We start from the raw sequence: 12,642 nt of genomic DNA, 5'->3' as shown, positions 1-12,642 counted from the left end.
TATTGTATATTTCAAATTCAAGCAATGCCAGGTCTAGTTTTTCACCTCTGAGGTGTTCCTGGACATGTCAATCGTTCCTGTGTAAAGGTTCATGTTGTAGCGGTCAGGGGCCGCTAAGATTCACACACTGTCAAAGGTGACAGTGATTTATTTATTTTAATAAAGGAGATCCCAGGAACGTCCCCAGCCTTGGATCGACCCACACACACTCACAGCAGAGACCAATAAAGCACACTGGGAAAGGCAAATAATTAAGAATATAATAAAATAAAATTAACTGAATGAAAACAATAAAACCACCCCTGACCCTTTTGGCGATATTACATTTAACATATATACACGAACACCACACTGCAAAGTCCATGAAAACCAAACCGGATGAAAATGAGAGGTGACGAAATTAAGTCCAGCGATCTGTAAGTTGACAGGGTGAAGGAAAACACAGTCCTACCGGTAGATGCTGAAAGGATGAAGTCGGATGGATTGTTTAGGAGCGCTCCTTTTCTTCCGGGAAAGCCAATGAAATCTAAACGCAGTCCTCAGAACACAGGTAGACAGATGAACCAGACCCCAACAAACAAATACAGTCTAGGACAAAATGCTTTAAATATGGTTCAGTTAAACAGCAGGCAGAACGACAGAGAAATGCAACACACCACGTACAACAACAAAACAACTTTTTTTTCCTTTTGCCCTCTGCCCTCCTTTTAACCTCCTTTGACCCCAGCAGCCCCTGAAAGGACTGCTGGGAGATGCAGTTCTTATTTAGTAGCACTGCTACAATGTTGATAATACAAAGAAATAGTTACAACATTTGGCACCATAGGCATCCCTCCCACTCCCAGAACCTTTCCTGGCAGGTATGCCCAAAATATTAATGTAAATAATATAAAATTTATAGAAAATATAATTTCTCTCACACACAAACACACACACACACACACACACAGATATATATATATAATATAATATAATACACACTAGGTGGATTACCCCCTGCTCGCTTCACTCGCCACCCCACCCGGCCTGTGCTACACGCCAGTCACTTCGCATCTCTGCCGCTTGTGTTGTGAAGAGGGGAGCTAAATGCACACCAAGGAGACGCGGTCACTTCTCCAAAACCCCCTCTTAAACGGTGATACAATAGGAAAGAAAACGTTTTTTTTTTACCTCCTCTTTGCTTGATCAGCTGCTGGCTTGCTGCTGTTGCCGTGCCACGTGATCTGCATCTCGCACAGCACTTTGAACATTTTTAAATATTTTTTCCGGCCCCCAGCGTGGTTAAATCTTTTGGCACAAAGTCTCGTATCGCGGGATGCAAGTTCTTGATATTTTTTAGTTTATAATTTAAAAACGGAATAAGAATCTGAAAATCTAACAACATCACATTAAAGTTCGATAAATCCTGAAAAAAATGATACCAAACATATATACAGTGCGTCCGGAAAGTATTCACAGCGCATCACTTTTTCCACATTTTGTTATGTTACAGCCTTATTCCAAAATGGATTAAATTCATTTTTTTCCTCAGAATTCTACACACAACACCCCATAATGACAACGTGAAAAAAGTTTACTTGAGGTTTTTGCAAATTTATTAAAAATAAAAAAATTGAGAAATCACATGTACATAAGTATTCACAGCCTTTGCTCAATACTTTGCCGATACACCTTTGGCAGCAATTACAGCCTCAAGTCTTTTTGAATATGATGTCTCTGTACATTGCTGCAGTCATCTTTCCCTTTATTCTGACTAGTCTCCCAGTTCCTGCCACTGAAAACATCCCCACAGCATAATGCTGCCACCACCATGCTTCACTGTAGGGATGGTATTGGCCTGGTGATGAGTGGTGCCTGGTTTCCTCCAAACGTGACGCCTGGCATTCACACCAAAGAGTTCAATCTTTGTCTCATCAGACCAGAGAATTTTCTTTCTCATGGTCTGAGAGTCCTTCAGGTGCCTTTTGGCAAACTCCAGGTGGGCTGCCATGTGCCTTTTACTAAGGAGTGGCTTCCGTCTTGCCACTCTACCATACAGGCCTGATTGGTGGATTACTGCAGAGATGGTTGTCCTTCTGGAAGGTTCTCCTCTCTCCACAGAGGACCTCTGGAGCTCTGACAGAGTGACCATCGAGTTCTTGGTCACCTCCCTGACTAAGGCCCTTCTACCCCGATCACTCAGTTTAGATGGCTGGCCAGCTCTAGGAAGAATCCTGGTGGTTTCGAACTTCTTCCACTTACAGATGATGGAGGCCACTGTGCTCATTGGGACCTTCAAAGCAGCAGAAATTTTTCTGTAACCTTCCCCAGATTTGTGCCTCGAGACAATCCTGTCTCGGAGGTCTACAGACAATTCCTTTGACTTCATGCTTGGTTTGTGCTCTGACATGAACTGTCAACTGTGGGACCTTATATAGACAGGTGTGTGCCTTTCCAAATCATGTCCAATCAACTGAATTTACCACAGGTGGACTCCAATTAAGCTGCAGAAACATCTCAAGGATGATCAGGGGAAACAGGATGCACCTGAGCTCAATTTTGAGCTTCATGGCAAAGGCAGTGAATACTTAATGTACATGTGCTTTCTCATTTTTTTATTTTTAATAATTTTGCAAAAATCTCAAACTTTTTTCACGTTTTCATTATGGGGTGTTGTGTGTAGAATTCTGAAGAAAGAAATGAATTTAATCCATTTTGGAATAATGCTGTAACATAACAAAATGTGGAAAAAGTGATGCGCTGTGAATACTTTCCGGAAGCACTGTATGAAGGTTTTAAAATAGATACTTTATTAATCCCAAGGGGAAATTCACATACTCCAGCAGCAGCATACTGATAAAGAAAATATTAAAGAGTGATAACAATGCAGGTATACAGACAGATAATAACTTTGAATAATGATAACGTTTACCCCCCCGGGTGGAATTGATGAGTCGCACAGTGTAGGGGAGGAACGATCTCCTCAGTCTGTCAGTGGAGCAGAAAAGTGACAGCAGTCTGTCGCTGAAGCTGCTCCTCTGTCGGGAGATGATACTATTCAGTGGATGCAGTGGATTCTCCATTATTGACAGGAGCCTACTCGGTGCCCGTCACTCTGCCATGGATGTCATACTGTCTAGCTCCGTGCCTACAATAGATCTGCCTTCCTCACCAGTTTGTCCAGGCGTGAGGCGTTCCTCTTCTTTATGCTGCCTCCCCAGCACACCACCGCGTAGAAGAGGGCACTCGCCATAACCGTCTGATAGAACATCTGCAGCATCTTATTGCAGATGTTGAAGGACGCCAGTCTTCTAAGGAAGTATAGTCGGCTCTGTCCTTTCTTACACAGAGCATCAGTATTGGCAGTCCAGTCCAATTTATCATCCAGCTGCATTCCCAGGTATTTATAGGTTTGCACCCTCTGCACACAGTCACCTCTGATGATCATGGAGTCCATGAGGGGCTTGGTCCTCCTAAAATCCACCACCAGCTCCTTGGTTTTGCTGGTGTTCAGTTGTAGGTGGTTTGAGTCGCACCATTTAACAATGTCCTTGATTAAGTTCCTATACTCCTCTTCCTGCCCATTCCTGATGCAGCCCACGATAGCAGTGTCATCAGCGAACTTTTGCACGTGGCAGTACTCCGAGTTGTATTGGAAGTCCGATGTATATAGGCTGAACAGGACCGGAGAAAGTACAGTCCCTTGCGGCGCTCCTGTGTTGCTGACCACAATGTCAGACCTGCAGTTCCCGAGACGCACATACTGAGGTCTGTCTGTAAAATAGTCCACGATCCATGCCACCAGGTATGAATCTACTCCCATCTCTGTCAGCTTGTCCCTAAGGAGCAGAGGTTGGATGGTGTTGAAGGCGCTAGAGAAGTCTAGAAACATAATTCTTACAGCACCACTGCCTCTGTCCAAGTGGGAGAGGGATCGGTGTAGCATGCAGATGATGGTTTCCTCCGCTCCCACCTTCTCCTGGTGTGTGAACTGCAGAGGGTCGAGGGCGTGATGGACCTGTGGCCTCAGGTGGTGAAGCAGCAGCTGCTCCATGGTTTTCATCACATGCGACATCAGAGCGACGGGCCTGAAGTCATTCAGCTCACTAGGATGTGATACCTTTGGGACTGGGGTGATGTAAGATGTTTTCCAAAGCCTTGGCACTCTCCTCTGTTCCAGGCTCAGGTTGAAGATGTGCTATAGAGGACTCCCCAGCTCCAAAGCACAGGCCTTCAGCAGTCGTGGCGATACTCCATCTGGACCCACTGCTTTGCTGGCACAAAGTCTCCTCAGCTCTCTGCTTACCTGGGCTGCTGTAATTGTGGGTTGGGGTAAACTCTCTCCTATGCTGGTATCAGCAGAAGGATGGGTGGAGGGTGCAGTACTCCGAGGTGAGAGTGGGTTAGGGTGGTCAAACTTGTTAAAAAAAAGTTGTTCATCTGGTTTGCTGTCTCCACATCTCTCTCAATGGTGGCACCCTGCTTCGAGCTGTAGCCAGTGATGATCTTCATCCCATCCCACACTTCCTTCATGCTGTTATTCTGCAACTTCTGCTCCAGCTTTCTCCTGTACTGCTCCTTCGCCGCCCTGAGCTGGACTCGGAGTTTCTTCTGCAGGTGCTTGAGCTCATGCTGATCACCGCCTTTAAAAGCCCTTTTCTTCTGGTTCAAAAGGCCCTTGGTGTCACTTGTAATCCATGGCTTGTTGTTAGCATAGCAGCGAACTTTTCTTACTGGAACTACAATGTCCATTCAGAAGTTGATGTAGTCAGTAGTGCAGTCAACAACCTCCTCAGTGTTCTCACTATAAGATCCCTGCAAGATATCCCAGTCCGTAGTTCCAAAGCAGTCTCTCAGAGCCTGCTCTGCCCTAGGGGACCACTTCCTGAATAAGCGTGTTGTTGTAGGTAGCTCCCTCACTCTTGGTTTGTAGTGAGGCTGAAGCAGAACCTGGTTATGATCTGCTTTCCCAAGCGCAGGCAGCGGGGTGGCGCTGCATGCGTCTTTAACGTTTGCATACAGTAGGTCAATAGTCCTATTTCCCCAGGTGTTACAATCCACATACTGGGAGAAGGCAGGTAATGTTTTGTCCAGCGTTACATGGTTGAAGTCTCCAGCGATTAGCACAAGTGCCTCGGGGTGTTGTGTTTGTAATTTAGCCACATCGGAATGGATGATGTCACCCGCTATCTCCATGTCCGCTCGAGGAGGGATGTATACAATAACAACAATGACGTGTCCAAACTCTCTGGGCAAGTAATAGGGACGCAGACTTACGGCCAACAGTTCGATGTCCCTGCAGCAAGTGGAGATTTTAACGGTGCAACCCTGGACATGTTAACATCTTGTATTGACATAGACCGCAAGTCCTCCTCCTCTGTGCTTCCCGCAGGTACTTGCGTCTCTGTCCGCTCTAACTGTGCTAAACGCGGGTAGCTCCACGTTAGCATCTGGGATGTTAGTTGTTAGCCACGTTTCACTAAAACACAACAAACTGCATTCTCTGTAGGTCCTGACATTTTTCACCAGCGCATTCTGTTCCTTCGATTTTATTTGGTAGTGAGTTCACATTTCCCAGGATCACAGAAGGCACCGAAGGTTTGTAGCGCCACTTTCTCACTAAACGCTTGGCTTTTATCTTAGCACCGGCTCTGCTGCCACGATGCAGCCTTCTTACCTCGTCAGGTAAATAGGGAACCACACCGGCGCGGGCATTTGTTCTTGGCGCTTGAAGTTGACTACTTGAATAGACGAGTCTCGGCGTGTAAAAATCCATGTCAAAGTAGTAAAAAGTGTCCTCGGAACGAGTCCACCTAAAAGAAAGTGGTAGGAGTTAACAGTGAAATAGAAAAAAAGGTAGAAAAAATAGTCATACACGGAGCTGAGTCATTAAGTGCCAAATAAGAAATGTAAAGCGTGACAAAAAAAGTGTTTTTGTGTGTGTGTGTGTGTATGTGTGTATATATATATATACAGGTACTCGTCAACATACGACCTATGCAAGTTACGACTGTTCGACTTTACGACGCGTTTGACTGTTTCCCCCGCCAGCTGTTGGCAGCGCCAGTTTCCCGCACTCTCAAGTCTCGCTACGCAGCAGTAAAAATATACGCAGCAGTGTTGCCCCACGTGTGTTTGTGTCTTGTTGTTTTGGCAATTTTCGATAATAATATAACCCTAACATATAACCCTATAATATTAACACTAATAGCAGCTTTCTACTCAAAACGGCAAACTTGAGAAGCTGCCAGCATCAAACCCAGAAGCTCTTGATTGGGCAGTTCTTAGGATTGCACTACGCAAGCAGTCGCATCAACTGCTTACCGCAACCTGCTTTCTTTTTTCTTCTTGAATAAAAGCGCACTTGTTCTGTTATACTTGTACTTGTGAAAGTGTTTATTTGATATTTGGACTTCAGGCTTCACACCAGTCATTCTCAGTCACACACACCACTCACATCCACATCCACAGTTATCCCAGTCTCGTTCGTGCACAAGTTTTATATACAATCATCACATTCAAATGTTAACAGTTCCCACACACAACTGCTGACTCCCAATCAAGAGCTTCTGGGTTCGATGCTAGCAGCTTCTCGAGTTTACCGCTTTGAGTAGAGAGCTGCTGTTATTGTTAATATTATACAATAAAAACATACATTTGATTTACGTCTGTAACAACCGCTGTAAATTTATAGTGCTTGTCAAAGTTAGCGTTCACACTCGCCCCGATATGACACTGCTCTTTTCAAATAAAGACACGCTATAACAGAGGTGAACTCAGATCAGAGAAAACAGAAGCCCTCCCCGCAAGAAATGTCGACTCACAGTGTATGAATGGCGTATGGAAGAAGTGTGTTAAGCGTTATGTAAATACTTTTGCTGGATTTAACAGTGAACAAGAACTTGATGAGATTCGTGAAGAAATAGTGAAACTGTCAAAAGACCTTTCATTGGAATGTGAAATGGAAGATGTCAAGGAGTTGCTAGACCGGGAATCAGGTGAACTTATGAATGAAGAGCTAATAGAATTGGAAGAAGAAAGAGTGGCGGAAGAAGAAACAAGAGAATTGGAGTAAGACGAAGAGGAGGAGGTGCCACAAAGAATGTTTATCACAAAGGGATTGTCAGAAGATTTATCTCTACTGAATAAACTCCTCGCTCATTTTGAAAAAATGGACCCAAATATTGAACGATTTGCGAGGATTGAACGGATGGCACGCAACACATTTCGTCCTTATTGCGAAATTTATGAAGAGAAAAAAAAAAAAACAATTCAGACGAAGCTCACTATGTTTATGAAAAGAGCAACTCCTCCCATCACCCCGTCCGCAGCCTCGCCTGATCTGATGAAGGCGATATCGACAACCCGCAGCCAAGCACCAGTGGTGCCAGGAATTAAATGTACAGTACAGTATTTCTTGTTTTGTACGTTTTCCACATATTAAACAAATTGTACTGTAGTATGCTGTGTTTGTCTTAGAAAGTAAGAAAATGTTGATAAAATATTACTTTAAGATGATTACAATATTATTACCCAGTCTAATATTCTTACCTTAAATTAACATAGGCCGACTTACGTCCAGATCAACTTACAACCAGTCAGTCGGAACCAATCGCGGTCGTAAGTCGACAAGTACCTGTACAGTATATAACACACACACACACACACACACAGTGGGTGTAGAATAGAATCACCCCTTTCAAAATATTCTTTTTTTTTTTGGTTTTTTTTTGTTTTACAGCCTTAAATGAAAATGCACACAAAACATTTCTTCCCAGCTTTACTTACTGAGTGCAACATATAACAACCAAGTGAAACATATCACAGCTACAGTTCAGAAAAATTATAAAAAATCAAAAACAAGACATATTGAGATTAATAAAAGATCACCCCCCAATGTCAGTATTTTGCTTTAATGACATTCTAGAGATAAAGCCTTTGAGATTTTTTTGTATCCATTTCTTGCCTTATGTCTGTCCACCACTCTATCCCTGAGATCTTTTGAAAGTAGCTTGCCACCCATAGTCAGTTGTTTGCTGTCAGTGGCACTACTAAGCAAGGGAATGCTCCAGGAACAGCTGTTTTTATGCTTTACTAATCACACTGATTACAACTGGTCACAGATGGAAGACAGTAACCATGGTCTGCAATGGAAATGGTGATTACTTACACCTGATTGAGTTTACAAATATTGTTTAGGAGGGGGGGTGATCCTTTATTAATCTCAGTATTTATTGTTTTTTATTTTTTTAAATTCTTTTGAACTGTAGCTGTGATATCTTTCATTTGGATGTTATAGGTTGCATTGAGTAAGTAAAGCTGAAAAAAATATTGGTTTGCGTGTTTTCATTTAAGGCTGTAAAGCAAAAAAAATGAGAATATTTTGAAAGGGGTGATTATTTTCTTTACCCACTGTATAACATTCTGTAATTATTGTTGTCCAGTAACTGAAAAATACTTGCTTTAGACCTGTACTAAATATAAAATTCCAAACATTATTGTATATTGTTGAATTAGTGAATTCCTAGATAATTCAGGATATTTCCAATAAGCAAACTCTTGAAAGCTGTTTTTATAACAACATGCTTTTAAAGTCTGATGTGTCAGTGAACCACTCTAAGTTTCTAACCTTGCTAAAGAGTAATATTTAACAGATGGGTCAAATTAATTCAAGCTTCAAATATCAGAAACTCAGGGCACTTTAATTTTTTAAATCTGTCACTTTTTTTTTTTTTTAAAACATTTGTCCAAACGTTGAACATCCATCCATCCATTTTCCATCCCGCTGAATCCGAACACAGGGTCACGGGGGTCTGCTGGAGCCAATCCCGGCCAACACAGGGCACAAGGCAGGAACCAATCCTGGGCAGGGTGCCAACCCACCGCAGGACACACACAAACACACCCACACACTAGGGCCAATTTAGAATCGCCAATCCACCTAACCTGCATGTCTTTGGACTGTGGGAGGAAACCAGAGCGCCCGGAGGGAACCCACGCAGACACGGGGAGAACATGCAAACTCCACGCAGGGAGGACCCGGGAAGTGAACCCAGGTCCCCAGATCTCCAGATCTCCCAACTGCGAGGCAGCAGCGCTACCCACTGCGCCACCGTGCCGCCCCAAACGTCGAACATTCCTGTGTCAAATCAAACTTATAGTTTTACATAAATCCTTAATTTCAGAATTCCTGTAAAACAACCTTTGTTGTGCTGTTTTCAAGGTTTCTTGTATGAGTGATAAAACTTTATTGCTTATGTCAGTGTACAAATACAGAATTAGAAAATTACTTGGTCTTTCATTACTGTACTCAAATTTATAACTGTGAGACAGCATTACATTCTTCAATATACCATTCAAACATTTGATGTGACTTTACTTACTTAGGTATACTAATAAACATTTGTTTTCCTTCATGTGCCAAAAGAACAACATAAATAGTCTTTGCAGACTTGCGGTATTGCTTGCAGTAGTTAGCAATAAAAGTACAGTATGATGTGTTGCTTGTCCTGCTAACTATATGTTTCGGCGATTACATGCCTCTGTTAACACAATATACGTTGTATTAATAGGGAGATGTTCATTGTCCTTCGAAGAATAGAAACACTCATTAAATTTTTTTTTTGGTATTAATGAATGGAGCAATTCATGTAATCACTGGTCTGGGCAATCCATATAGCCACTTCGTTAGAATTGTGCATCTGTGTTGATTTGCTGAAACTGGTAGCGCTGCCACTGCTCACATCCCACAGTGAAGTCAAGTGAAGTTGGGGAGCATGCACTGGTATAGTGCATTGCCGCTACCACTACACGACGAAACAACTCGGGATCCCGGGTTGGCAACCCCCGAGGCAGACACGCGATCCAGTCCCACCCTCCGGAAATAACCCTCTGTCTGTCGCAGCCAGGTGTTACGTGGGCGACCCCTTGGCCTGGTCCAGCCACTTGGGTCCCCAACAATGAGGAACTGACGCTCCTTCACAATGCAGGTAATGTGCCTCATTCGGGACTCCATGAACAATTGCTCATTCGACACAAAATCAAACCAATGGTACCCAAGGATTTTCCGGAGAGACACAGTACCATAGGAGTCCAGTCTTCATCTCGGGTCACTGGATAGTGTCCATGTCTCGCAACCATATAGCAAGACAGGAAGCACCAGGACTCTAAAGTCTTGGACCTTTGTCCTTTTGCATAGATATCGGGAGTGCCACACACCCCTTTCCAGTGACCTCATGACCTCCCCATGCTCTCCCAATCTGTCTACTGACTTCATAGGAACAGTCACCAGAGACTTGAATGTCACTGCCAAGGTAAGTAAACCTCTCGATAAGGTCAACACTCTCTCCGCAAATAGACACACTGCTGATGGCTGTGCCCAAGAGATCATTAAAGGCCTGGATCTTGGTTTTTATCCAGGACACACTCGCAAGTCCAGACACTCCGACTCCTCACTCAGTCTCTCGAGCTCCATGATCAGAGCCTCCAGTGACAGATCACAGCATCATCAGCAAAGTCAAGATCAGTGAATCTTTCTTCACCAACAGATGCTCCACAGCCGCTGGACCCCACGACCTTGCCCAACACCCAGTCCATACAAGCATTAAACAGAGTAGGAGCAAGAACATACCCCTGACGAACCCCAGAATCAACTGAGAGAAACACAGAGGTTCTGCATAGCACTCATAGTACTAATGTACAGGCCGGCCATGATATCCAGCAACCTCGAGGGGATCCTGTGAACCCTCAGGATGTGCCACTCGATAAACTGATTCGAACGCTTTATGAAAATCGACAAAGGCTGCAAAGAAACTCTGCCGATATTTGTATTTGCACTCCATGAGAACCCTCGGTGCCAGGATGTGGTCGATGGTAGACTTCTTAGGCGTAAAGCCAGACTGTTCCGGTCGCTGGTAGGTGAGCAAGTGATCATGGATCCTATTGAGGACGACCCTAGCAAGGACCTTACCCGGCACCGAGAGCAGTGTTATTCCCTTGTAGTTGCTGCAATCCAGGTGATCACACTTCCCTTTCCAGATAGGGACATCAAGTCCCGTTTTCCAATTAGTTGGGATGATGCCAGTCTCCCAAATGGAAGCAAAGATTACTTGCAATGCCAGTAGGACAGCCTTTCCCCCCCCTCAGCTGGTTCACCACCTGTGCAATCTCAGTGAGATTCACAACTAATTGGAGGATCAGCCTCAAGAACCATGAACCCAGAAATATCCAACGTCCTAGCCGGAGGATCAGCTTTGAACAACTGCTCAAAGTAACCAGCCCAGTGGGTCACAACTGCAGTGTCCTCCATAAGGACCGTTCCATCAGCCGCCCTGACTGCGACTCTCCGAGGAACAGATTCAGATGTGTGTAATGTTTCAGTTACTCTGTAAGCAGGACGTGAGTGCTAGACCAAGATGGTGTGTCACTTGCTCACAGATTCCTCTAACAAATGCCTCTGTCTGCCCTCAGAGCCCTTGCAGCCATCCTTCTCAGTTCCCGGTACAGACCATTTCCATTGTAGCCATGCACTGCGACTCCTGTCGATGATATCCAGGGTGCCCTGCGAGATGAAACAACTCCTTCTGGGAACACCGGTAACACCAATACAACCCTCAGCAACCTTAAGGGTCTTGTCACGGAAGGTCTACCACATTACATTAGGATCGGCAGTCGTACCCAAATCTGCAAGATCCTCACACAAACTGCGTGCAAACTCATTAGAAATAGCCTGGTCTTGGAGTCTAGCCAAGTCCAGGCTCATTTTCCTTGTAGGTGGTAACTTAGTGGATCTAAGTTTGATCGTAAGAGTAGCAACAAGAAGTCTATGGTCAGAATTCACAAACTGGGCACTTCTGTAGACCCTGCAGTTTTGCAAGAGCCTCCAGCATCTGCCCACGAGGATGTGATCGATCCCCTTCACCGCACCACCAGTATTGGAGTACCAAGTCCAACGATGCGGTTATGGGCACTGGAACCAGGATCCAGCGAATCGCAGCCCCTGACCTTTTGCAAAGTTAAGAAACATGGAGCCACTTTCACCACGGTCACCAGACCCATGGGGACTGAGACAATCCTCATAGCCAGCCCTGTCGGTGCCAGTGGCTGCATTGAAGTCATCCATGACCAGAGGAGTGTCACCTCGTGAGCACCCATCAACCACCGAGCAAAACTACAAGTAAAATGTCTCTCTCACCGAGACATCACTCCCCGCATTTGGAGCATTCACTGAGACAACAGACAAGGCACCCAGGTACTGTGGTAATCTGAGTCACATAATACGCTCGTTGAAAGGAGTGACATCGGTCACCATCGGAAGAAGCCAATCCGCTACAGCAACAGCAGCTCCCCGAGTATAACAGCCATCAGACCAACCAGACCAATAAAAGGTGTATCCAACTACAGAGATCTGGCCATTCCCCGGTCTGCGCACCTCAGAGAGGGCCCCCACTGAAATGCGGAGTTTACGCAGCTCCTCCGGGACAAGAGCCTACCCGTATGGGCCACCTCAAATTGAGACCCAAGTGCTGCCTTGCAGCGGGCAACGCCTCAGCACCACACCAGGTCCAATCCCCAACAGACCTGACCCCATTGGTTCTCCAACGGTTTCGACTCTTCCAGGGATGGGGCTCCCGAGGGCTTTACCCATCCCTTTTATGATGCAAG

At 44.8% G+C, this 12,642-nt stretch overlaps 1 protein-coding gene across 1 annotated transcript in view; it reads left to right on the top strand.

The window, feature by feature from the left end:
* Positions 1-12,642, top strand: part of tbp (TATA box binding protein) — an 83,294-nt gene that overhangs the window by 54,589 nt on the left and 16,063 nt on the right. The gene's annotated exons all lie outside the window — the stretch shown is intronic.

The sequence above is a fragment of the Erpetoichthys calabaricus genome, chromosome 3 (genome assembly GCF_900747795.2).
Source record: "Erpetoichthys calabaricus chromosome 3, fErpCal1.3, whole genome shotgun sequence".
In the NCBI taxonomy this organism is placed as follows: domain Eukaryota; kingdom Metazoa; phylum Chordata; class Cladistia; order Polypteriformes; family Polypteridae; genus Erpetoichthys; species Erpetoichthys calabaricus.
The sequence above is the reverse complement of the archived record's forward strand: the minus strand, read 5'-3'. Positions and strand labels throughout refer to the sequence as shown.